At 40.1% G+C, this 25665-nt stretch overlaps 1 long non-coding RNA gene across 1 annotated transcript; it reads left to right on the top strand.

The window, feature by feature from the left end:
* The first annotated feature begins 888 nt into the window (after nt 1-888).
* LOC133101937 (uncharacterized) lies at nt 889-23828 on the top strand. The gene is made up of 3 exons (XR_009702795.1): nt 889-940; nt 5205-5325; nt 23764-23828. It is a non-coding gene; the product is annotated as an uncharacterized LOC133101937 (long non-coding RNA).
* The last annotated feature ends 1837 nt before the right edge of the window (nt 23829-25665 follow it).

The following is a 25665-nucleotide window of genomic DNA, read 5'->3' as shown; positions in this document are numbered from 1 at the left end:
CTCACCAAAACCTGTTTCTTTTTTCTCTTGGGCATAACAGCTAAATGATATTTTTCAGACTCACCTGTAGTCCGATGAGACCATAACGAAGTCTGACTTATGGAATATTGATGAAAGTGATCTGTGCCTCTTCCATACCTGGCCGGTAGAAACCTCCCAAGCAATTTTTCACTCTCCATCTCTCTTCCTCTGCTGGCTGCATGGAGAGCCACTAAGGACCTAGAGGACAGTGGAGCCACGGAAGGGAAGGAGAATAGGTCCGTGAGTCACCATATGGGAGGTTTCCTGCTGCATAATTCCAGTGAACTATTTAATGAGGGGATGGAGGATGGAGGTGGGGGACAGAAAACCCTGATACAGACAGGGTTGTGGAACCTGAAAACGAATGTGGAGACCAGCCAGGTTGGTAGGAGAACTCTACGAAAGGAACACGTATGTTCCCCAAACACCATGCAGCCCGGGTCAGGCACAGGATAGAGAACTGCAGGACACGGAGGCCATGACGGGCCAGGAGCCACTTCTCAGTGGTGACTGCAGAGGCCAATACCAAGCATCAGAAGGAATGCTGGATGCCTCAGCAGATGCAGATGGGCAGGTAACTGCAGGTGGCCTCAAGGGACAGTGTTGCCCTTCCCAACCCCTCCCTAGCAACTCTTCAACACTTTGTAAGACCCACCTCCAAAACTATATGCAACCTGTGGAAAGAGGAGGCCTCTAATGGGCTGAGATGACCTTTCTGCTACGCTGAGGGATTGGGAGCTGGAAACAGAAAGTAGGTTAAGTTATCAATTAAGAAATGTGTATATTTTTCACCACTGAGTATAAGGACGAAGATTCATCCTGACTCCCTCATTTGCTTGCGTGTCTTTCCTGCTGTGCTGTGAGCTCCGTGAGGCCAAGCCTGTCCGGTTCACCAGGGGTCCCCAGTGCCCAGCACATGGTAGGTGCTCAGTGACTCCGTATGAATATGTGAACAAATGACCAGTCTGTGGGTGAGAGGATGGTCCCATTTCTGTCTGTCAGTGGTGGCTGTGGGAAATAACTTCACATCAGCAAGAGCAGAGGACCAGGTTGAGAGAGTCTTCTATTGGGGATTTCGTCCTTTCCTTTTAAAGGTCAAAAAGCTAAACGTCACTGAATCTATTTCCTGGGAGACTATGTTAGCTCCTGGGTCTTAAAATAAAAATGACCAACGACAGAGCACTGCCATCTTTGTGAAGCCTTCCTTTCATTCACCTTTAACTGTTAGGGTCCTAAGTTCAGCAGACAATAAGCAGATTCAGTGGCAGGCTTCCACTGTGATATTTGTTTTTATAAAAAACGAGCTTATACATTTCACATACTGTCTCTCCTTCACTCTGATTTCAATCATAATGATCACAAGCAAGTACCAACAGTGTTTTTATATGAGCTGGAAATACTACATTTGTTAATGATTTGAGAGAGGTTATTTTTGATGTATGATGATTTAAGATAATTTCAATAATGGGTTTTCATTTTACATGATAATTATAATCATGACAATAATTATTAACGTTGTCATGGTGAGGACCATTTATTGAGTGCTTACTTGGAATATCAGTTGTTTTTTAGGTACTTTTGAGCCTACGGTTTAATTGGTTTTGAACCTATCCTCAGAGGAGGAGGTCCCTTCCCCCATCCCTCTTGGGATCAATCTTGAGAGGCGTGCAGGGGCAGCAGAAACTCCCAGAATGATCTAGAGGAATCAGAGTATTGGAGGCTGGTGCCTCATCCTTGTTCCCAACATAGGCTGGGAGGTCCCAAGACTAAGAGAAGCTGTGAGTTCAGGGTGGTAGAGAGTTGAATGGTGGCTCCCAAAGGATATGTCCTCCCAGAACCTCAGAATGTGACTTTATTTAGAATTTAGAGTTAATGTAAGAATTTTGAGATCAGGTCATCCAGATTAGGTTGGGCCCTAAATCCAATGAGGGTCTCTATAAGAGACAGAAAAGGAGAGGTACAGAGAGAAGAAGGCCATGGGAAGATGGAGGCAGAAATTGGAGTTTAAGCCTTAAGCCAAGGAACGCCAAGGGTTGTCAGTAGCCACCAGAAGCTTGGAGAGAGACATGGAGCAGATTATCCCTCAGAGCTTCCAGAAGGAACTACCCCTTGAAACAACACCTGGATTTCAGATTTCTGGCCTCTAGGACTTTGAGAGGATAAATTTCTGTTGTTGTAAGCCACCCAATTTGTGATAATTTGTTACAGCAGTCCTAGGAAACAAATAGAGGAATGGAGCCAGACAAGAGCATAGATTCACTACGGTGGGAGGCTCCTGGAGCTGACAGCTGCGGCAGCTGGGTTCTGATTCCCTAAAGTGTTGGCCATTTGCCTGTTTGCTCCCAGGCCACCTCAGCCTTTTGTGCTCTCTGTTGTAGGGGGCGTGGAGGCTGCAAAAACTACATTTGCAGATTCCCTCTCCAACTGGTGCCTAATTAGGTTTAGCCAATGGATGGTGTTAAAAAAACAAAATTCAACTGAGGAAATTGTAAAGATCTTAGTGGTTTTTATTCAACTATTCATGAATCAGGCAGCATCCCATCTGGCAGAAAGAAAAGAATTCTGGGGAGCTGTACAAAATCAAGGACTCTTTAGGTAGAATGCAGTGAGAACAAGGCAGTTACACTAGTCAAAAGTGGATTGGCTGTGCCAAGGTCCCTTTCTTTTAGGGGAAGGCAGGGTCTCTCAGGGAGATGACCTCACTAGCGCTGATCAGGTGATTCCTGATTGACTGGGTTTATGATTCCATTGCTGGAAGGGCCAAAACTGTAACTAAGTCTTAAGTCTCAGTTTGGTGCCGTGGGGCTTAGCATAAGTGACTTCATTTGGGACCTGTTGTCTTGTTTTTAACACTGACAGTGTCAGACACCTGGCAAGGCAGGGATCGGGAATAAGTGAGCTCCATCTGGCTTCCAGCGTCTGGAGGCGCAACGGTGGTGTCGGCAGTGGCTGAGGCTGCTCCAGCGGCAGCAGTGGGCGGAAGGCGGGCTCTGGCTCCTGTGCAGGCGCCTGGGCTCCAGCAGGGACCTCAACAGCACAGGGATCCTGGGCTCTGGGTCATGCGGTCTCCCCTTCTGTGCCTCCAGCTACGGGCAGCCATGGTTTCCTGCACTTACGGATCTTTGGGGAAACTTATTATCTTCTTTCGTCTTTCCAGCCATTCTAACACCCTTGCAACCAATGCCTGTATTAAATTTTCTCTGTTTGAAATGTCAAGAGAAGTTTTGTTTGTTTGTTTGTTTGTTTTCTTTTCTTCCCTGATTGAGCCTGACTGGTACACCTTACTTCCAGCTGTGGCAGAGAATGCTGCCCCCTGGCAGGCAGTCCTGCAGAGCTGTTCTAGGAAACATTTCTGAAGCCTCCATCTAAAGACTCTCCTCCAGCCCTTGTTCTCAATTTTTCAGGAAATACCAAATTTCCTACACTAAAACTCTTTCTGCTTAGATTAGCCACAGTGATTTCCATTCTCTGCAACTAAACCAACCCTGACTGAAACAACAAGATTCTGGGGTCCAAAGGCTTGGTCATCTTTCTAATACTATGTCTCTAAAGCATCTGTACACCCATCTCTCTGGCCCGGCATGGCGCTGTGGCTAGCAAGTCACACATACCTTCTGGTGACCAGAGATCCAAAATCTAAGAGTGGCTGCTGACTGCTGGTGAGGACACAGAGCAGACAGGTCAAGAGGGTTTATGGGCTTCACTTCGTTGGGTATTTGTGATCACAATGATCAGTTTCAAGGGGGTCATTTGGAGGTGGTTTCTTTATTTTGCACACATTGACAGTAAAAGAATGTGTGGCAGATAGGCACACAAGTTTTAGTCAGACAGATCTGAGTGAATCCAGCTCCTCCATGCGTGGCCTGGAGTTCCCAGTTTTCTTATTGGAATAGGGGTAAAATGTCAGCAACAACTTTGGAAGATTCTTGTACAGGATTAAGTGAGATAACCTATGTATATATATAAAGCACTTGGCTTGGTGACTGGCATATAGTAAGTATTCAGTTTTTTAAAAATAGCTATTTTGTTCCTAACTTTGCAACATGGTTTTGCTTGTAGGTATACTTTTAAGAACATGGAGGTGTAAATTAGTAATTTAACCAAGTCCACCAAACTTTGATGAGGCTGCTTGGGCTGGGGCCAGTCTGTGTCACCTCCTGAGATACAAACCCAGAAGTCTGCTTTCAGGACTAGACGAGAAAACGCCCACTTAACTCCTGCCAGCCACAGTGATGATTGGTTGTTCAGGAAAGAGCATGAAGGAGCACGTTAGAAGGAGCCTAAGTGTACTCTGGGCTAGATTCATCCACAGATTTTCCCCAAAAGGCAAATGTGATTACAGAAGACTGTGAAAGGTTGCTGATGAGTTCCTCTTTTTCAACAGAGTGCAAGTTTTGACTTTGGGGACAATTTTCTAGGAAAGTCTCCCTGAAACTAGTTGCTGTTTCTGGGGATATGACTCCCAGGAATCATTCTTAGGAGGGATTCTGTAGAGAAAAATTTGAACACCAGGGTGGTCAAAGGGCTTCCTGGCCCGTTATGTGGGAACCTTGTTTTCTCTGTAACATGCTGCTGATGGCCTACTCAATGGTTGTTCCCCCTCCTCCTTTCTAACAGAATTCGGTTTTATTTGGACTGCAGCTTGTGATGAATCATGAATGAACTAAGTCAATTACAGCAATCCTGTTCCCCTTTGCCAATGATTGGTTTAGGCGGTCTAGCCAGTGACATAAGAAGTCAGGTGGGGATTTCTAGGGGGCTTCTGCTACAGGAGAGTCACCCCATCCTTCCTGCTTTGGAACTTTTCATGTACAGTTGTGATGCTTGGAGATGTTGCAGCCATGTTGCAACCATAAGGTCATGAGAATCCCAGACATGAACATGTAGAGCTCTTACATCACTGATCCACTGACCCCACCCCAAAAGTGCCTACCTTCAGACTTTTTTGCTAAGTGAGATTATAATGAAAGGGCTAATTTGTTAGGCTGCTTTGATCCTGATTCAGTCTGGTGCAGTTTGATGTCTTAGTTAGAGTTTGAGAATATAATTTAGTACAAGATCTAGTTGGTAATTTCTGGTTAAGTGTTGATCTCAAATTTTCCTAATTTTACTCTCTGTACTGGACTGTGCTTTATAATATATGGCAAAGGAGCTTGACTCCATATTTTCTGTCTCTTAATCAGCTAGTACAGAAGAAGACTGAGCAGAGTGTGGCTGCTTTTGATCCTGGTGTGTCTCCGGTTAACAAGTTTATTCACACAATTGTATTGGGACAACAGAGATTTCCATACTGAGAGTCTTCAGGTATGTTATCCGTACCGTAGTTGCTTGTAGACAGCGTCATGCTTGCTGCCATAACCTCAATAATTGGTTTTACCAAAACAACAACGAAAAAACCCCAAAACCAAAAAACCTCACAAAAAAATCCAAATGATATCTTCCTGATGGTTACATATTTTTTTCTTTATATTGGCTCTTTACAGTGTTTCTTTGCCATCCTGGTTTTTTTTTAATTTTTTATTCTTGAAATCTGCTACATGCTTGACACAAAAACTGTGTTTTAAAAAAAAACAAAAACAAACAAACAAAAAACTGTGTTTTGCTTGTCCTAATAGGTAATTACTTGAAGTGGGAAAAAAATCTCAAATACAGACTGATTAACAGCATAAGCTTACAAGTTACCACGCACACATGGAGCCACACTTCTTCAATGAAAATATTTCATAGAATTACATAAATTCACAAAGAAGCTTAAACCATATATTTTGGGAGAAGAGGAAGCAGGCTTCCTGTAGGAAGACCCTAGATACCTCTTTTTAACCATTCTAAAGACCTTTTTATATGTTTATAGCCTTGGCATATTTTAGAGTCAAGAATGGGCTGTGAAGCTGCTGGAATTTTTGCTCAAATAACCTGACTGGATGTACATTTTTAATAAGAAGTTTTAGAAAAAGTTATTATAAACCAACAATATTCCATAAAATATAATATTTATACAAAATACCATTTCAATAACATCCTGTAAACTGGTAAAGGAGTCTTCCGCCTTTTTAAGAGCTATCTTGGTTTTGTTTTGAGTATAAAAGTAACATATGCTCCATGACAAAAATTCAAACTACACATTCAAATGTTCAAATGTACAGTGTGGAAGTTCCCTGTAAGCTCATCCTCCCACAGACAACTACAGCTACTATTTAGTGCACAGACTTCCCATTTCTTATGCATACATAATATATCTGTATAAATGGGATCACACTCAACATACTGTTTATAAACTGCTTTTGTCACTTAAAATATATATCTTGAACATCTTTCCAAGTCAAAAGTTATATACTTCATTTTTTAAAACAGATGCACAACAGTCCAATGGGTGGATATACCATATTTTATTTAACCAAATAAGTAAAAATTTTAAAATGTTTTTTTAACCTGTTTTAAACAAATCTATAGGGGACATTCTATGTACCTACATCCTTGTGTACTTGTCTGATTATGTTTCTGAGGATATATTCTAAGAAATGGAATGACTGTATTAAATGATAGTGCTTTAAAATTTTAATACACATTAGCAGATTTCTCTAGAAAATTTATATCAATTTGCACACTTGTACACAATGAATGAGAGGACCCCCCCTTCCCAATATCCTTGCAATTGCCTAGTAACAATCATTTCAATACTTGTCAATCTGAAAGATGACATCACTGATGTTTTGTTCTGTATTTAACTAATGACTAGTGAGGCTGAACATCTTTTCATTGGTTTATTGGCCACTTGTATTTCATACTTTGTTAACTGCTTGAGCATATCCTTTGCCTATTGTCAAGAGAGGATTAATCTTTTACCTGTAAGAGCTTTTATATAGTAAGGGCATCAATGGTTTGTATTTATAGAAGTTACTTGCTTATTGAAGGATTCTTTATCCAATTTACTGAGGGTTAGTTACTCACATAGCCCCAGTCTTCTTGGAGAAAACACGTTGATTACGTGGTGCCTCCTCTTTGTTTCTGTGGCACTTTGGATGTGTATCCACTAGACCACTTGTCACTCAGTAGTGAGTGTTTCAGGAACTGATTCCTTCATTAAACCTGTAGCTCATGGAAGGCAGGGAGAATTCTTGTTCATCTTTGTACCTTGGAACCAAACATGACACTCCTAGAAAGTAGTCATTAAAATGGTAGCAAAGGCAAAGCCATTTGGCTTTCTTCTTTCTCCCTCTTCTAAAATGCAGCCCAGGCTGCATCTGCATAATAGTAGGACATGCAGTTTTGCTCTCTTCAGCCCAGTTTTGAATGCTAATGGTATGCCAGCATTATTCCAGAGGCAGCTACCCAGAAAGGAAGCACTAGACACCCCTGGTCATATGTCTATTTTTCAATTCAAGGGAAAGGGGTCTGTCCCCAAAATTTGGAAAATGAGGACCAAAATGCTAAAGCCACTGTCTGCATATATGGTGCTATATATGAAAGGAGAAAATTAAAACAAATGACTGATGCTGGGAAGATTTAGCCTGACAACGCCTCAAAAATGATAGATATGGAAAAGACCATGCCATATTTGAAACACAGTTAGATATTTACTCATTTATTTCTAGCTGCAAACGTATCTAGCTTTTGTAGATTAATTTTGCAGCTTATTCTCTTTTTAGTGATCATACCGATAACTGAAACTTCTAAAGAGCTGTTACTAAGCAATGTAACTTGAAGCATGTAATGAAGCGTCCCCATGACTACTTCAATGTAAAAAAGTACTATCTTAAGTTTACTACTTCATAATCAATCTACTTTTAATGTTTGTGTGATTGCATCTTTCCCTCTTACCTAATTAAAAATTTTGTACAGTCGTCTAAAACTGACCTAACAATCTAACAGAAGACCAAGGGGGAAATCTCCTTCAGAGAAAAATGTTTATAGAGTGACAAAGAGACATGATTTGGGTATTAAACATTAGGTTAGCTGGCATTATCTAACTGGTAACTTTGAGGATGTCCCTCCCTCTTTGTGAGCCCAAGACTTTATTGGAAGTCCCAGCCAATGTCATAAGACATAAAAGACACAGAGTATAAGCACGAGAAAAAGACAACATTTTCTATATAGATTATACTCTATTATAAATTTGAAAATCCAAATGACTTTACAGACAAATTATTAGAGGTAATAAAATAGTTCGGCAAATTTGCTATATAAAAGATTAACATACAAAATAATTTGTATTGCCATATCAGCAATAAGCAAGTAAGAATAGAAACAGGAAAAAAGATGTCATTCCAAGAGCAACAAAAAAACCAAAGGTAACCTAGGAAGGAATATGTGCAAGTTATCCATGGAGAATATTAAAATACATTACTGAAGGACCTAAGGAAAAAAACTGAATAGATAGAAGTATATACTGTGTTTATAGATGGAAAGACTGGATATCGTAGTTTATGTTATTTTTTTTCCCTGAAAAAATTTAAAAACTCAATAATTTATTCCAATAAAATCCCAATAGAGTTTTTCATGGAACTTGACAAATTGATCCTGAAATTCATATGAAAAAGGCCAAGAGGCCTTTCGTATAAAGGGCCAAGAGAAGCTAAAATAATTTTGAAGAAGGGAAAGAGGAGAGACTTGCCCTTCGGATATGAAGACAATTTATAAAGCTAGGGTAACACAAGGTGGTGCTTTTTTCCTGAGATAAACAAAAAGATTAATGGAACAGATTGGTACAAAGTAGAGCTCAGCAAAAGCCCGCACTCCTAGGAACACTTGATACATGACAGGGATACCACCATAAATCAGTAGAGAAAGGATGGGCCTTATTAAATAATGTCAGTACAATGTAATAGCATTAGATAAATTCAAAGATAAATTCCAGGAAGATTAGACAGTTAAATATGAAGGACAGAATTTTAAAACTATTAGAAGAGAATATAGATGAATATCTTTATAATCTCTTTATAGGGAAGGATTTCTTAAATATAAAGACATGGAAAGCACAAGAAAAAAGGTTGATAAATTTAATTATATTAGCATTGAGAAGCTTTTTCATTACAAAAGGTATTTAGAGGGCTTATTTACTACCTACAGAATGGGAAAGATCTTTGAAATAAATATAATTGGCAAAGAATTCGTTCTAGGATATGTAGAAAACACCTATGAATCAACAGGCAAAAGGTAAACAACCCAATATACAAATGGGCAAAAGAAATGTATGAATAGGGCTTCCCTGGTGGCGCAGTGGTTGAGAATCTGCCTGCCAATGCAGGGGACACGGGTTCGAGCCCTGGTCTGGGAAGATCCCACATGCCGCGGAGCAACTAGGCCCGTGAGCCACAACTACTGAGCCTGCGCGTCTGGAGCCTGTGCTCCGCAACAAGAGAGGCCGCGACAGTGAGAGGCCCGCTCACCGCGATGAAGAGTGGCCCCCGCTTGCCACAACTAGAGAAAGCCCTCGCACAGAAACGAAGACCCAAAACAGCCAAAAATAAATAAATAAATAAAATATTTAAAAAAAAAAAATAGAAATGTATGAATAGCCCATCACAGCAAAAGAGAACACCTGAAGGGCCAGTGAACATATGAAAAACCATTCAATTTCTAGTGTGGCAATTGAAAATGAAAACAATCCTGAAATAACACCTTAAACACGTAAGATTGGCAAAAAATGGAAATGCTTGATAATAGCAAATTCTGCAAGTCTTTGGAGAAATAAGCACTCTCTTCCATGACCTTTGCAGCCCAGGGGGAGGAGAGCTTAGTGTTTAAGAGGGTGGACTCTGGAGGCAGCCCTCCTCCATTGCTGGCTGTGTGACATGGTCAGTGTACTTCAAGTACCCGTGCCTCAGCTGCTTCATCTGTGAGCCACACGTGACCGGAACAGCCAGATGTAGAGAGAGCTTACTTATTTCAAACCAGGCCCTGTTCTAAGGGACCTCACTGAGTTTGTGTGAGGATCAAATGAAAAACTTTAAATAATTCCTTCTCACAGGGTAATACTATACAGGTATTAGGCATTTTCATTTGTTAATATATAGTAAAACTAAAGCTGTCCATACACTTCAATCCGATGATTGCACTTTGAAGTACAAATTCTTGAGAAACTCCCGTACTTGTGCTCAGGGGGCCTATATATTAATTTCATTGCAGTATTGCTTATTACAGCAAAAAGTAAGACTACCCGAACGAGTAGGAGGAAAATAGATAAGTAAATTGGATGTGTTCATTCGATCTTGAAAGAATTAGAGGTAACAGCATGGATAATTGTCAACCATATAATGTGAACTGAAAAGCAACAACAGACTGATAAACACACACAATAAGATACCATTTGTTTAAAGTTTAAATACATGCAAAACAATATGATGTGTTTATGACAAATATAAATGTGGCAAAAGTATAAAAACAGGTATGGAGGACCTTACCAACATCAAGATAATGGTTACATGAAGGTAAGAGAGGGGCATCTGGAATCAGGGGAATAAAGGACCCAGGCTGATGGGAACTCAGTCATACTGTGGTTGCATCATCTGGAACATACAGCTCCTCTGTTGCTGCAGAAGCAGACAAACAAGACAGGAGAAGCACTGATGGGCTTTCTACCACCTCAGCCCAGAAATGACAGGTGCTTTCTGTTCACATTTCATTGGCTAGAACTAGTCATGTGGCCCCGCTCATCTGCAGAGGAACTGGGAGAGGCTTGCTTGTGGTGAACACTAGTGATGTCCTCCACACTTGGCCTGTGGACTAAATGTAGACAGAGCACACTTAGCTTCCGAATAAATAACCTCATATTGTCCTTTTTTTCCCCCTCTTGATCTGTAAATCCTCAATAATTCAGTTTACCTGGATCCCTGAATCACTGGATCTTCAAGAATTAGATCAAATGCCTTGAATACCTTTATAAAGACCAGCTGTTCATTTCACAGAATCACCAGATGGGAGCAGAGGTTACTAGGATTTTCTTCAACAGGTTACTAGGATTTGACTCAAAGAGAAAGTATGGAGTGGTTCTACATTTTTTTAAGGTTTTGTACAAGTGTCTAGAATATTTTGGGTCTTAAAAAGTAGATGTTAAATAGTAATTGTTGTTGTTATTCTTTTTAAATAATTTAGGATTCATCCCTTAGTGACTTAATAAGGCTCTTTGATTAGAGAGTCTTTGAATGAGGTACATGCTGGCTGGTAGATCGTCTATGAGCTTGGGAGGCTTTGAAAGGCTCATTCATCAAAGCCAGCAGCTTTGGCAAACTCTGAGCTACAGCTTTAATTAGCATGATGTTGCTTTCCTCAGGTTGGATTTTGCACAAGTTAAAGCAGCCAGGGAAATATTTTACTAAAATCCGCCTGCTCACGCAGCATCAGCTGCCCCTTCGGTTTCCATAAATAGCTCAGAATGAAGAGTTGACACTTTGTTTCCGTACTCACAGCTTGGGTGCCTCAGTTGAACATATGGAAAAGTAGAGCTTACGACTCTTTTTGAGCCAGGGAAGTGGGTACCTGAGGCTGTTTTCTTAGTACCCTCCTCGATCCCCATCTGGCTCTCAGGTTTGGAGCTGGACTTTGTATTAAGTCTAGCTCTAGCTGGCTTTGATGTTGCCCTGACATGATCTTTTTTCTTTTCTCTGGATACGCTTAAAAAACCATCTCTCTCATAAGTCACTCTCGGAACTGCCTAGATCTTTTACTTAGGCACCTGTGTCAATCTGTCTTCAGTTAAGTATAGGTGATAAATAATTTGGGTCTATCATTAAGCCAATTTCTATAAACATAGTATTGAAATAGGATAAAAACTATTCTGATAACACAGTGTATTCTGTATTTTGCAGTTGGTCTCCCCTATTGGTGATATATTCTTCACCCGCTTCCATTCAAATGGTCTATGAGATTTGAGAGTTTCTCTCTAGTACTTGAGGGAAGAGGAAGAGGCATATGGATGGAGGTGTGCCGGTTGTGATGGTGCTAGCAATTCACTATGACAGGAAATAGCTTAATGCTTCACGGCAGTTTGGGTGGATTCTCTTTGTCCTCCATGTCCTCCATGTCCTCCATGTCCTCCATTTCCTTTCTGGAAATGGATCCCTGACTGTACAGAGACCCCTATAGGTTGCAAAGTTTATTGATCCCCTTAGAACCAATTGAGCACATTCAATGCCTTTCAGGATAAAAAGGAAAATAGATTCCTGCCTTCCACATTCCATATTCTTTTCTCCAGTATAACTGGAGCAGACAGAACAGGAGTGTGTTCACCTTCATTAAGCAAGGGTGTGCTGAACACGGAGAAGCGCCTCCCAGTTAACCTGCAGTGGAGGACTCATTGCCCAGCTGTCTGCTGAGAGCCTCCCGCTGCTCCTTCAGGGTTTGCCTCCGCTTCCGGGAGTGGCCTCTCTCAAGGGCCCCACTGGTCAAGATGGTGGTATAAAGGCCTGGAGAGTTTGGCCTGATGTGGTTCAACTCTGCTGGGCAATATTTTCTCCTGAGGTCCCCATCGAGTTGGCTGAGGCTTCATCATGCCTGCATCACAGCCAGTTCCCTCCAGTGGATAGGGCTTCTTTCCTCTCCCTTCCACAGACGTTGCTCCTTAATAATTCTCTGTATGCCAAACTCTGTCTCAGCATCTGCTTTTGGACAATGCAACCTGCAACACAAAGCAAAGCTCCTTCCTTGCTAGTCAACCGCGTATGCTAAGCACAGCTATTTAAGAGTGGAAGCCCAGGTGGGGAAAGGGGTAGAGCACCTGGAAGGGCCATAAAATTGTGGATTCCTGTGACACTGAAAACTGAACATGTGGGTCCTTTGAGTTCATTGAGTCCAGATTTTCTAAAATTGTCTTCTAAGGAAGATATTAAAGAGCACTGCTTGTGACAGAGGTCCCGTGGTGCAAACATTTGGGAACTACAGCATACTACATTTCTCCTTGGAAATTTGCAATGCACGTCAATGAGAACTCCTATTGTAAAGAACATAATTTAACTTTAGCTTAATGACAATTATCCAAATTTATTTGATTTTAGAATGCTTTTATCCCCATGAAACAACCATTAGCAGTCCACAGCACTAGTGTTCTTTTGATAGCCCTTTGGGAAGCTTTGATGGAGACATATGTAGAAATTGAGTCCCAAATAAACAAAGTAACTCCCAAAGGCTACAGAATTATTCTTGGCAGAATCAGGACTAGAGAACTTAGGCCCCCTGAGCTTTTCCCAGTAGTTTACCTGTGAGGTCCAGCTGCCTCTCTCATGTAAGCTTAAAATGATAATTTTTTTTTTTTTTTGGTCTCATTTTCAACTGAGGCTCAAAGGCTATAAGAGTAAACTACTCCTGCATTCTAAAATGCGGTGTCAGACCTCTGAGCAAGACTCACACATGGTGAGGCTGACCACAGGTAACCAGCTCTCACCAAGACGCTGAAGTTGGAAATTGGAGCGTTGTCTTGAGAGACTGGTGCAATGAGCGGGGCTTACACCTCCCTTCAAGTAAAGTGACAGTGGCTTCCAGAGACCACCCCAAGGGCTGGGTCGCATCTCCTGCCAAAGGGAGGCTGGAAATCAGCCTGGGACCGCAGATCAGAAGGCTGTGGTTTAGGAAATAACAACAATCCCACCAGTGATGGGACAAAGGGGGACATTTTCCATGGTGGGCTTGAGAGACAGCCGACCTGGAGTCCTCACACAGGACTTGGCACAAGAGGGCTGCCTGGAGGGGAGATCAAAACAGAAGAATTGTGCAGGTGGATTACTGAGAGTCAGAGCCAAAGGGGAGTTTTAAGAAGCTAGTCAGAAGGCACCTCCCCCACAGGGGACTGCGGGTGCTACCTCGGTGATGGGGGTTCCCCCAGAGCTCATAGAGGTCTGTTCCTGAGACCAAGTTGGTTTTCAACATCAGCATGGCCTGGGGAGCTAATGCTAGCTCATTGTAGGAGGGAAGGGTCCCCTCCCCCTTATCTACCGTCCTTTCTCTTCCAAATAACCAGAGCTAGCTAGAAGGTGTGAGCAGCCCACCAAGGCCCCTCTCCTACCCAGCGTGATGCCTGAGACAGCCACTAGCTGGAAGGTGCTAGATGCTAGGAGATGCTTGTTTGGAGCATTAAAAGCTAATATTACATTGTAGCTCATCTATTATTTACTTAATGGTGACTGTTCTTATGCCTTGAAGTTACTGGAAGGCTTTTCTTCTCTAGGAGAAAGGCCTTGACACCTGCCCAGGATTTCATTTCAAGGAGTGGGTGGGGCACGGGTTATGCATAGAAGGGAGCTGACAACAGATTTGCAGAAGCAGGACTGAGAAAGGAAAAGTCGCTGTATGAATCCACAGGGTAGTGGTTAAAAGTAGAGACTGTGGAGCCAGACCACCTGAGTTTGCATCCTACGCTTAAATCCTCTCTGCCTCCATTTCCTTACCTATAAAATGGGAATAATAGTAGAACCTACCTCATAAAGTTATTATGAGAATTAAATTGGTTGACACATAACAAACACATAGAACAGTACCAGACACCATGATAAGTGCTTTATAAATATTGGCTATCGTGGGTCTAGCGCTCAGGTTACGTGTTATATAAGCATGTACGAGGGTCCCAAGGATGACCATTCCAGTAAGCCAAAAAGTAAGTGAATTTCCTCCCCTGTTGGACTAGGAAAGGTTGGTCTGTACCCTGTTGTCCATAACAGGCAAGCTTATTATCATTCTATTGATAGTTCTGCAGATTTCCTTTCTCTCTAGGAAAACATATGACGTATCTATGCACAGCTAGGGGTGTAGACACCAGCATAACTCCCTACCAAACACTGAAAATGCTGTTTCATTTTAAAATAAATAGCACTTTATTTTAAAATAAAACAGCATTTTAAATTTTATGCTCCCCTTGCACCAGGGCTAAATTTTGACTTTATCTGCGCATCAGCAGGAGGCGCTGTCCCTGAGGAAATCCAGTAGAGCTGGCATGTGCCATTCAGCATTCAGGACACTGTGCTCCAAAGTGAATGTTTAGCATCACTTGAATAAGATTTCTGGTCTGTTTTGTTGATTCTCATAGTCTGTGAATTCCAGTGTCAGCTAATAGGAAATCTTTTTCGCTTCCTTGCCCGTGACTTCAATCTGTATGTTTACAAATGAGGAGGGAGTGGAAACTTAGATTTTTTTTCTCGTCTCTTGGAAATGAGATGTCTGAGGTTTGGAATCTGTCTAGTGGTTTCCAAGTACTCAAAGCAGAATTTAAAACAGGAAATTTAAAGAGATTTGACATTTAATTTCTATGAGTCATGTCACTTGTTCTTAACTATGACCTACACACTTAGCATTTAAAATCAACATCCATCTGCACCACATGCAATTGAGTTAAATAATAGCCACATATGAACAAGAAGGTCAAGGATGTATTGTTTTTTTCATTCTGTGTTCCCAGTTTGCTTGTCTCTGTTTTGTATTTACTTCTTCTCTTATCATATAAACAATCTGAAACATGATTTTTCAGTACTAGGAAAATGACTGAGATTTCACTACGATGACATATGATTAAATTATTGTAAATACAGAGCAGATATTACCTTGCCAACGTGGGACACGCAGATACACACATAAATTAACTGGAGGTGTGTAGTTTGGGCTTCTTATGTATCTTTAGCTCTGTGACAAATTTGAGTTAAAAAAAATCTAACTGAAGTTAATGACTTGTTCATTTGATTCCTCATATTGACCTTTGAAACAAAGACCCAGATTGAGTGACTTTAGTTAGTTCTCTTTTCCCAAGATTGCTGTTACTTCACTGGGAATCTCTGAAGGAGGTTTTGCCTGGATAGGTTTATGTCTGAAAGAGTGCTTCAGCCAACTTTCATCTGGAATGACTGGGCCACCCTACAAGGTTAACTTTCTGGCAGTTTCTTTCACATTCCCATGCAGTTATTGGAAGGAGCAACTTGTCCACAGTTCTGGATGTGGCAGGAGAGTGCTTGCAGTATAGTGGTGACTGAGCATTCAATGCCTCTTAGTATTAATTTCATAAAATGCAGTGGACTCCTACACACAAAGGGAAAACATGAGAATATGTGTTTCCTTTAATGTGAATTCAAGGAAAAATGTTTTCTAAAACTCCAAATCTCTTATACACATTGAATATTAAAATCCATGAGCAAAGCTCTTACCCATCATACGTAGTCTAGATAGGAAGGAGACCCCAAGCAAGCTACTGATTTCATAAGAAACAACCATTGGTCTCATGCAATTTAACATATCATAACTGTAGCTGAACTAAGTAGCAGACATACCTGGCATAAAATATAGTACATTTAGCCTGTTTTTGGTAATAGGTCTCTATAAACTTTCTGGACACGTCTCAACCAGGAATGGAGCTAATTGGTGAGTCAGTTGCTGAGGGTTCTAATGCACCTCTTAAGGGGGAGTTAAGTCAGATAGGACTGTTGCTAGCCCCAAGAGTTGAACCCTCAGCCAGGAGGTGACTGGAGGAAATTTGCTCTGTAAGGCTTGGTAGGATTTAAGTCAGTCCAATTAAACTTCTGAATTAGATTGTACATCTACAAGAGGCCAGAGATAGTAGTAGAAACCCAAGGCCCTGTGGAGTAGGAATACACTACTTTTCCATTATTGTCTGGTAAACTCTTCACAAAGGCTAGGGAGACCAAACCAAGAGCTTCATAATGACTCATTAAGGGCAAGAGGGTAGAAGCAGGTTTAGAGAACAAGGAAGATTCTCTTTACTTTGGAGGATAACTGAAAATTCACTTGTGTTATTTCTTTGTTTCATCTTCTCTTTCCCCCTTCTTCTCATTCATTTCCTGTCTCCTGTGGATAGGTACAGTGCAATGAACATTTGTGGTAATAGACCCCATGTAAATACTACGGTTGCCATACCATTTGATGTCCGATATTATTTTAAGTAGAGTCCCAGGTCATTGCTAAGGATTTACTTGGCACTTTTAGAGGATTCGCTAGCATTTTAGTTTAATTACTAACAGACAACAAAACAGCAAAAATTCTGAGTGATGGCATATGTGTAGAGGTAATTATAAAAGTGAGAAAGATTTATTCCTTAACACTTTAATGTGGTTTACTTTAATCTTAGTTATAGCAACTCCTAAAGAGTTTTCTTCACTTGAGAGTAGTTATTGGCAACTCATTAACAACCCACTTAAGATATTAAAAAGGGTCAGTGATCAAAATATGTCCACCTCATTCCAGTTGTGAATTAAGTGAAAAATACTCATCCAATCTTGGTGAATTTTTCATTATTACCTGATTTCTTCAGATGGACCCTGAGTGCAGTGGTGGTAACATTTATCCAGTTAACAAGTGGTAAAAAGAGCTGTATACATGGTAAAAAGAGGACTACATTTATGTACATCAGAAGTGCCATCCTGGGTCAGACTACATGCGTGGCTAGGCAGGTGCCTGACAGTTGAGTCTAGAGCAATGCTGTGAGCGGCCTCACGTGAGAGGTAGGACAATGTGATTGAAAGCATAGTGACCTTGATCTAGGCAGACGCCTTGGGGAAAACTTCCAAGCCATTGGGATTTTATGAATTAGGGTCTGAGTTTGAGTTGGAGAGGTGGTACAGGTCGTGCTGTTTTGCACAGGCCTAACTTTCTTCATATGAAGGTCTTCTATTTCAGATTTTGATGTCATTTCCAAATCAGGCTGTCTGTCCAACTGTCACAGAGATACTGTCGCCACATTGAGAGGAGAAGCCATTTATTACCAGCTTCCACTTGTGTCCTGTTCCTAGACTACATTGACTGTAGTAGGCTATGAATTAATGTTCTATTGTATATGATCTATTGTATTTTATATCAAAGGACTTATTTATTAAATGAAAACATTGAAAATATACAGAAATTTATAATTTCATATTTTCAGTATAATGGTAGCCTTGTAAAAAAATGAAAGTAGCTTGACCTCTGTTTTATATATATATATAGTATGTAATTTACAATCTACTTAAAAGTGGTTAATTAGCATTTTAAAAATGCTAATTAGGAGTCCATACCCCAGAGGTAGCTAGTTAAATATGTTATCTAAATCTGCACCAGTGTGTTTTGTTATTTAGCCAAAGGGATGTTATAAATAACTATTCACTGAAGAAATGAGTAGGGCTTCCCTGGTGGCGCAGTGGTTGGGAATCTGCCTGCCAGTGCGGGGGACACGGGTTCGAGCCCTGGTCTGGGAGGATCCCACATGCCGCGGAGCAACTAGGCCCGTGAGCCACAGCTACTGAGCCTGCGCGTCTGGAGCCTGTGCTTCGCAACGGGAGAGGCCGCGACAGTGAGAGGCCCGCGCACCGCGATGAGGAGTGGCCCCCACTCGCCGCAACTGGAGAGAGCCCTCGCGCAGAAACGAAGACCCAACGCAGCCAAAAATAAATAAATAAATAAATAAATTTATAAAGAAATGAGTAATGTTTAAGATGTATGGTTGGCTAGAAAGATTGTACAGGCATCTTTATCCTTTTATGAAAAAACAAACAAATCAAGGACCCAGCAAACATCCTGCAAATGCAGCCGCATATAATGTTTGCCTGATGCCTTAGCTCTAGAACTCCTTTTGGTCATTTGTGACTCCTGTAATGGAGGACTAAAAGGCTTATTGATCCTGTCTTCAAAATATTGTTAGATCTGGGGCTTCCCTGGTGGCACAGTGGTTAAGAATCCGCCTGTCAATGCAAGGGACACGGGTTCGAGTCCTGGTCCAGGAAGATCCCACATGCCTTGGAGCAACTAAGCCCTTGAGCCACAACTGCTGAAGCCTGCACCTAGAGCCCGTGCTCCGCAACAAGAGAAGCCATGGCAATGAGAAGCCCTCGCACCGCAACGAAGAGTAGCCCCTGGTCTCCGCCAACTAGAGAAAGCCCGCTCACAGCAACAGAAGACCCAATGCAGCCAAAAAATAAATAAATAAAATAAATCTATTAAAAAAAATATTGTTAGATCTGCTTTGTAGTTTCCTATGGGATGCTTTTTAGAGTCAAGAGTTGTGTTAGCTGGGGCTGTTATAACAAAACACCACAGACTGGGTGATTCAAACAGCAGACGTTTATTTCTCACAGTTCTGGAAGCCGGGAAGTCTGAGGTCAGGGTGGCCGCATGGTTGGGTTCTGCTGAGAACTGTGTTCTTGACTTGATGGCTGCCTTCTTGCTGTAGCCTCATAGGATGTAAAGAGAGAGAAGGAAAGCTCTGGTGTCTTTCTCTTCTTATGAGGGTACTAATCCTGTCATGCGGATCCACCTGTGGCTCATTTAAACCTAATTACCTCCCAAACCCCACCTCCAAATACTATCCTATTGAGGGTAAGGGCTTCAACTATGAATTTGGGGGGGACACAAACATTCAGTCCATAACAGGGTTACTTTGAGAGAAGAGTTTACTAAGCTTAAAAGAACAGGTTGTATGACTGTTTCCGTACCTGCTTATAAAACGATGTTGTTATGTGTGGCACAATTTAGTCTGACTTGTTTTCATTTAACATACAGTCTGGCAGCCACATGGTGGGGAGGAAATGTATAGTTCTCAGTTCTCCAATTGTTGCTGTCAACCTTGGAGGGCCCTGCTCTGATGTAACAACTCCGTTCTGTATCTTTCATTAACCTTTCAAACTGGAGAAGCAGTCCTTCTCAACTGGATTATATTTTTTTCCATCAGCAAACTCAAACCATGTAAATATGTGAAATCAAATTAATGAACTGTGTATGTAAAGAGCCTCAAACATGGCGTTGAGATATTTTTTCCTGCAAAGCAATCATTCTTTTTTTTAAAATTATTGAAGTATAGTTGATTTACAATGTTGTGCTAGTTTCTGGTGTACAGCAAAGTGATTCATATATATATACACACACATATATGTACATATATATTCTTTTTTGTATTCTTTTCCATTATGGTTTGTTACAGGATATTGAATATAGTTCTCTGTGCTGTACAATAGAACCTTGTTGTTTATCCATTTTATACATAATTGTTTGCATCTGCTAGTCCCAAACTCCCAATCCAACCCTCCCCCCGTACAATCATTCTTTATTACTGTGAGTCCTGAACCACAGGGATGGTTCAAGATAACCACAACAGAGAGTTGTCAGTCATTGAAAACTGTCCTCAGTGATGTGCAGAAAGAATGGGGACAATCAATTGATTACTTAATTATCAGTGACTCAGATTCTTCCAGGGATGAACCGTAGAAGTCTATTGAATTTTCTCATTCGTAGTCTGGAAGTCAGAAAGACATTCTTTAGTGTAAGTACTGCTGTGCCCATAGAAAACAAATTATTTGAAATTTATCTTTATCTTATTTTTCTTATTTATTGAGACATTCCGTAGGTCTTATTTCCAGGCTTGTGATTTTAAAAGTGTGACCATTTTGAATCTCTTTGCAGGGGTGACAATGTGTTTTTTTAGAGCAATTTCAGATACCTTGTTGATACTATTGACTCAGGGATGAGGTACTTGGAATGTGGAGTTTGAAGTAGAAATTCAAAACGTGAAGGAATGAACAAATAAATAGGAGTTTCAAGGCACAGATTGGTGATGAATTACTCTGATATGCCTTAGGGCCTTGCTTATGCTAGATTAAGAGCCTTGTCTTTTAAAATCACTGTATATGTGGAACTGAGTTTAGTAACGTGCGCAGTTAAGAACTTTGTACATTCTTACACAACAAAGTCCTACTGTACAGCACAGGAAACAATATTGAAAATCCTGTGATAAACCATAATGGAAAAGAATATATATATATGTATGACTGAATCACTTTGCTGTACAGCAGAAATTAACACAACATTGTAAATCAACTATACTTCAATAAATTTAAAAAAAAGAACTTTGTACATTTTCATTTGATCAGTGTTTGAAAAGAATATCTTAAACTGCCCTGAGGCATTTGATCAGCCAGGCAGGATTTTGTCTAACAAAAAACAGGTTCCATCTTCCACACTGGATGTTTACTCATATGTCCAGAGACCCTATTCATCAGTATGGAAATGAGGCCCACCGACTTTAGAACTCAAAGTGTCCTCTGGAGTCTTTCATGTGGATGCATTTTGAGGGCAATTCATCAGACCCCAGCCATGAACGAGGTCTTATGGAATATAAGTTTCATTGCCAAGGATTCTATGATTAAACTCTCGAGTTTCTTCAAAAGCTTAGCACAGATTATTTTTTATCTCTACTTTGTTTCCTAATATCTCCTGATTAGGTGTAGAATATTGGTGTTTGTTATCGTTATTTGATGTAATATCTTTGATCTATCTCCTTCAAAAGGCAATTGAAAGTAGAAATCTTCCTTTTTCCAAAGTGAAGACCAAAAAGGCTATCAAATGGGCACATATTTTAAAATCGAGTGCCCTTCATGTTCAAGACACTGTGCTCTCTGCTCTAAACAACCAAGGACATATTGCTTTTTGCTTTTAAATCTCCTGATTGCATCCTTTGCTCTCTGATTATGAAATATTCTCTCAGAATTTCTTTTCTTTGAAATTTTAAGCATGCATTTTCATTCTTTGCAAGGTTGTCCTTGAATTCCTTCTTTTGGTTTCTGCATAATTTCTGGTTTGTGCCTTAATTTCTAGTTGGAATTTGCTTCTTCTCCTCTCTTTACCCATCTTTCCATTTTAAAAAGATACTTTCTTCTCTATGATGCTCCTCCACCCCGACCCCACCCCGACTCCCAGGTCTAGTTATTTTGTCCCTTGGTCCATATTTATTCCAGGACTTTGGGAAGTTGTATTAGGTTATCTCCAGGCTTCTTGCCTACTAACTTTGCCTTTCAGTCTCTTAAAAATTCTCCGTTATTATTACCTGACCTATTATTACTTCTTCTTCAATGTCACGTAGCTTTTTCAGATCAGTTGTATTTTCCAGTTCAAGATTAATTTTGTCCTGTACAGAACCACCCACAGAGAGTCTGTAGTTCCTTATTTGTCCAGCAAGTTATTTCTGCAACATTTCTGTTTTTTTCTTGCATACAATCCATTATTAGTACCCCCCCCCCTTTTTTTTTAATGTATCTGTATCCTTCCTTTAGAATTCCTGACTCTACCAATTCCATTGGCTGTCTTCATTTCTTAAAGGCTCCAAGATGCTGTCTTTGTCAGCTTGGGCTGCTATAACAGAATACCATAGACAAGGTGGCTTAAACAACAGACATTTATTTCTCACAGTTCTGGAGGCTGGGAAATCTAAGATCAAGGTGCTGGCAGATTCAGTGTCTGGTGAGGACCTCTTCCTGGTTTTCAGATGGCTGCCTTCTTGCTGTACCCTCACATGGCACAGAGAAGGCTCTGGTCTCTTCTCCTTCTTATGAGGGCACAACTCCCAGCCTGGGGACTCCACCTTTATGACCTCATCTAAACCTAATTATCTCCTAAACGTTCCACCTCCAAATACCATCACATTGAGGATGCAATGTGAGGATTTAGGGCTTCAACCTATGAATTTTAGGGGGATAGAAACATTCAGTCCATCACAGATGCCCATTATTTCAAAGCCCTTGTTTCTTTCCCCAGAAAGCTTTAGGAATACACACACACACTTTTTTAAAAAAGAAAAATATATAAAGAAAAACAATCTAATTATGGTGATCATTAATATTGGGAAAGATCATATGCCATATAAATTTTTAAGATAGAAAATGATTTAAAACTGATATCTTTTGCACATCATTGCTAATTATTAGAGAAATGCAAACCAGAACAACAATGAGATGTCACCTCCCACCTGTCAGAATGACTACTATCAAAAAGTCTACAAATAACAAATGTAGGAGAGGATGTGGAGAAAAGGGAACCCTTGTACACTGTTGGTGGGAATGTAAATTGTTGCAGCCACTATGGAAAGCAGTATGGAGTTTCCTCAAAAAAACTGAAAATAGAACTACCATATGATCCAGCAATTCCACTCCTGGGTATATATACAGAAAAAACAAAAACACTAATTTGAAAAGATCCATGCACCCCAAGTTCGTAGCAGCATTATTTACAATAGCCAAGACATGGAAGCAACCCAGGTGCTCAAAAACAGATGAATGGATAAAGAAGATGCGGTGCACATATATGTCTCAGCCATAAAAAAGAATGAAATTCTGTCTTTTGCAACAGTATGGATGGACCTAGATAATACTGTGCTTAGTGAAATAAGTCAGAGAAAGACAAATACTGTGTATCACTTATATGTGAAATCTAAAAAATAACACAACTGTGTAAGCAAAACAGAAACAGACTCACAGATATAGAAAACAAACTTGTGGTTACCAAAGGGAAGGGAGAAGGGTGGAGGGACAAATTAGGGGTATGGGATTAAGAGATACAAACTACTACGTATAAAATAGATAAGCAACGAGGATGTATTATACGGACAGGGATTTATAGCTGTTATTTTGTAATAACTTACAATGGAGTATAATCTGCAAAAATGCTGAATCACTATGCATACACCTGAAAATAATATAATATTCTAAATCAACTATACTTCAATGTTAAAAATTAAATAAATAAAATAAAAATAAGACATATTTGATCAGTAGATCTTTGGAAGTAAAGAGATAATTGCAGTGTATGTCTGTGTGCTAATTCTATTAGGATCACTCTGTAACATAGATGTAATCAAAATTGTTCTGTCTGTGCAATGAAATAAATTATTTATTCTCTCATGGACACAGTTATAAAGACTCACAGAGTTTTAGCTGTAATATTTGAAACACAAACCAGAGTAAAGGGGAGGTCAGAGGCTGTTGGTGAATTTACATATTGTTGCTGTGTTTATTTCCTAAGGGAACACTAATAACTTGGCGGGGAAACAGAAAGAAGAAACCCTTTTATTCTCCTCCATGCACAGTCAAATGAAACGTCTTTGTTTTCTTCAAAGACCTCATGTATTCATACTCGAAGATATGAAGTTATGAAGAAGACTGATCCTTCCATTGTTTAAAAATATTAGAAATGATGGTGCAAAACTTAATGTTTTCTGGTGTTGATTTTACAAACTTTTAGAAAAATAATAAATAAAAGGGAAATATATTCTCTTTGGTGATATTTCTAACAGCATATGTTTTAGTTTGAAATAATGTATTTCAGCTTCATAAGGAATAACAACATAAATAACCAACATATATATTAGAAAGTAAATCCTCGAGTATTTCTCCTGAACCAAATTACTTTCTGAGAAAATTCTATTTTCTAAAATAGAGACTGACTCCTTCAATGAACGGCTCTGTCCCTGTTTCCTGTCACTAGGAATAGGCAGTCCTGTAAGGTGATGGTGGTATTCTAATACTGACATTTAATGAGTGAAAGATAAACACTTTTAATGAGGTTTGCAAACTCTTAATTTCTGTGGTTTTTGTCTGCATAATGTTCTGCCAACAAATCAATTCAATCAACAATATCAATAAAGTCAGCAAAGATAGGCGAATCTCACTGAGTTCACATTCATTCACTCAGTAAATTTTTATTGAATTTCTACTATGTGCTAGATAACTGTTCTAATCACAATAAACCAGAAAAGCCTCCTTGACCTCAAGAAGCTTAGATTCTAGTAGGGGAGACAGACAAAGATAAATAAATATGTAACTAGATACGTATCAAAGTACCTAGAAGAATGACTAACATATAATAGGCATTCAGTAGCTTTTACAAAAATGGTTTTTATTGATGTATAATAAAATTTATATAAATTTGTGTGGTAGGCAGCATGATTTCCCCCTACAAATGTCCAAGCTCTAATCCCTGGAACCTATGAATGTTACTTGACAAGGGGAAGTAAGGTTGTAGATGGGCTTAAGATCGCTAATAAACTGACTTTAAGGTAAGGAAATTATCCTGGATCATCTGAATGCACCCAAAGTAATCACAATGGTCCTTCAAATGCAGAAGAGGGAGGCAGTGTCAGAGCAAGGCCGTGTGAGAAAGGCGTGAATGGCTATAGCTGGCTTTGAAGATGAAAGGGAAGCACAAACCAAGGAATGTGGGCAGCTTCTAGCAGCTGGAGGGGGCAAGAAAATGGATTCTCCCTTAGAGCCTCCAGAAGGAACCAGCCCTGCTGACACCTTGATTTTAACACAGTGATACCTATTTTGGACTTCTGATGTCCAGAATTATAAAATAATAAATTTGTTTTAAGCCACTAAGCTTGTAGTAATTTGTTGCAGCAGTGAAAGGAAACTAATACAAACAGTGAAATGTACATGTCTTAAGCATATAGATTGACAAGTCTTAACAAATACCTTCATTCATGCAACCAACCAAGTTATGGATATTTGCATCGCCAAGAAATTTCCCTCATTGGCTCGTTCTAGTCAAACCATTCTCCCCCAAACAGAGGGAATCACTGTTCTAATTTCTATCACATTAAATTACTTTAGCCTGTTCTTGAGCTTCATATAAATGGAATCATAAAGTATGCATTCTTTTGTGTCTGGCTTCTTTCAACACACTGGTTTTGAGTTTCATCTGAGTTGAGTCTACCAGTAGTTCAATCCCTTTTATTGCATAGTAGTGTTGCATTGTAAGCACACAGCCAGGTCAGATCGGGGCCATGCCCAGAATTAACAGGAATATCACTTCTGTCATAATTCATTGGTCAAAACCTTAACAGAACCTATCCAGATTCAAAGGGATGGAGAAACAACTCTGCGTCCGTTTTGTTTTTTTTTTAATTTTTAACACTGAAATGAA

Source organism: Eubalaena glacialis, chromosome 12 (genome assembly GCF_028564815.1).
Source record: "Eubalaena glacialis isolate mEubGla1 chromosome 12, mEubGla1.1.hap2.+ XY, whole genome shotgun sequence".
Lineage (NCBI taxonomy): Eukaryota > Metazoa > Chordata > Mammalia > Artiodactyla > Balaenidae > Eubalaena > Eubalaena glacialis.
Note: the sequence above shows the minus strand (reverse complement) of the source record. Positions and strands in the feature narration are given on the sequence as shown.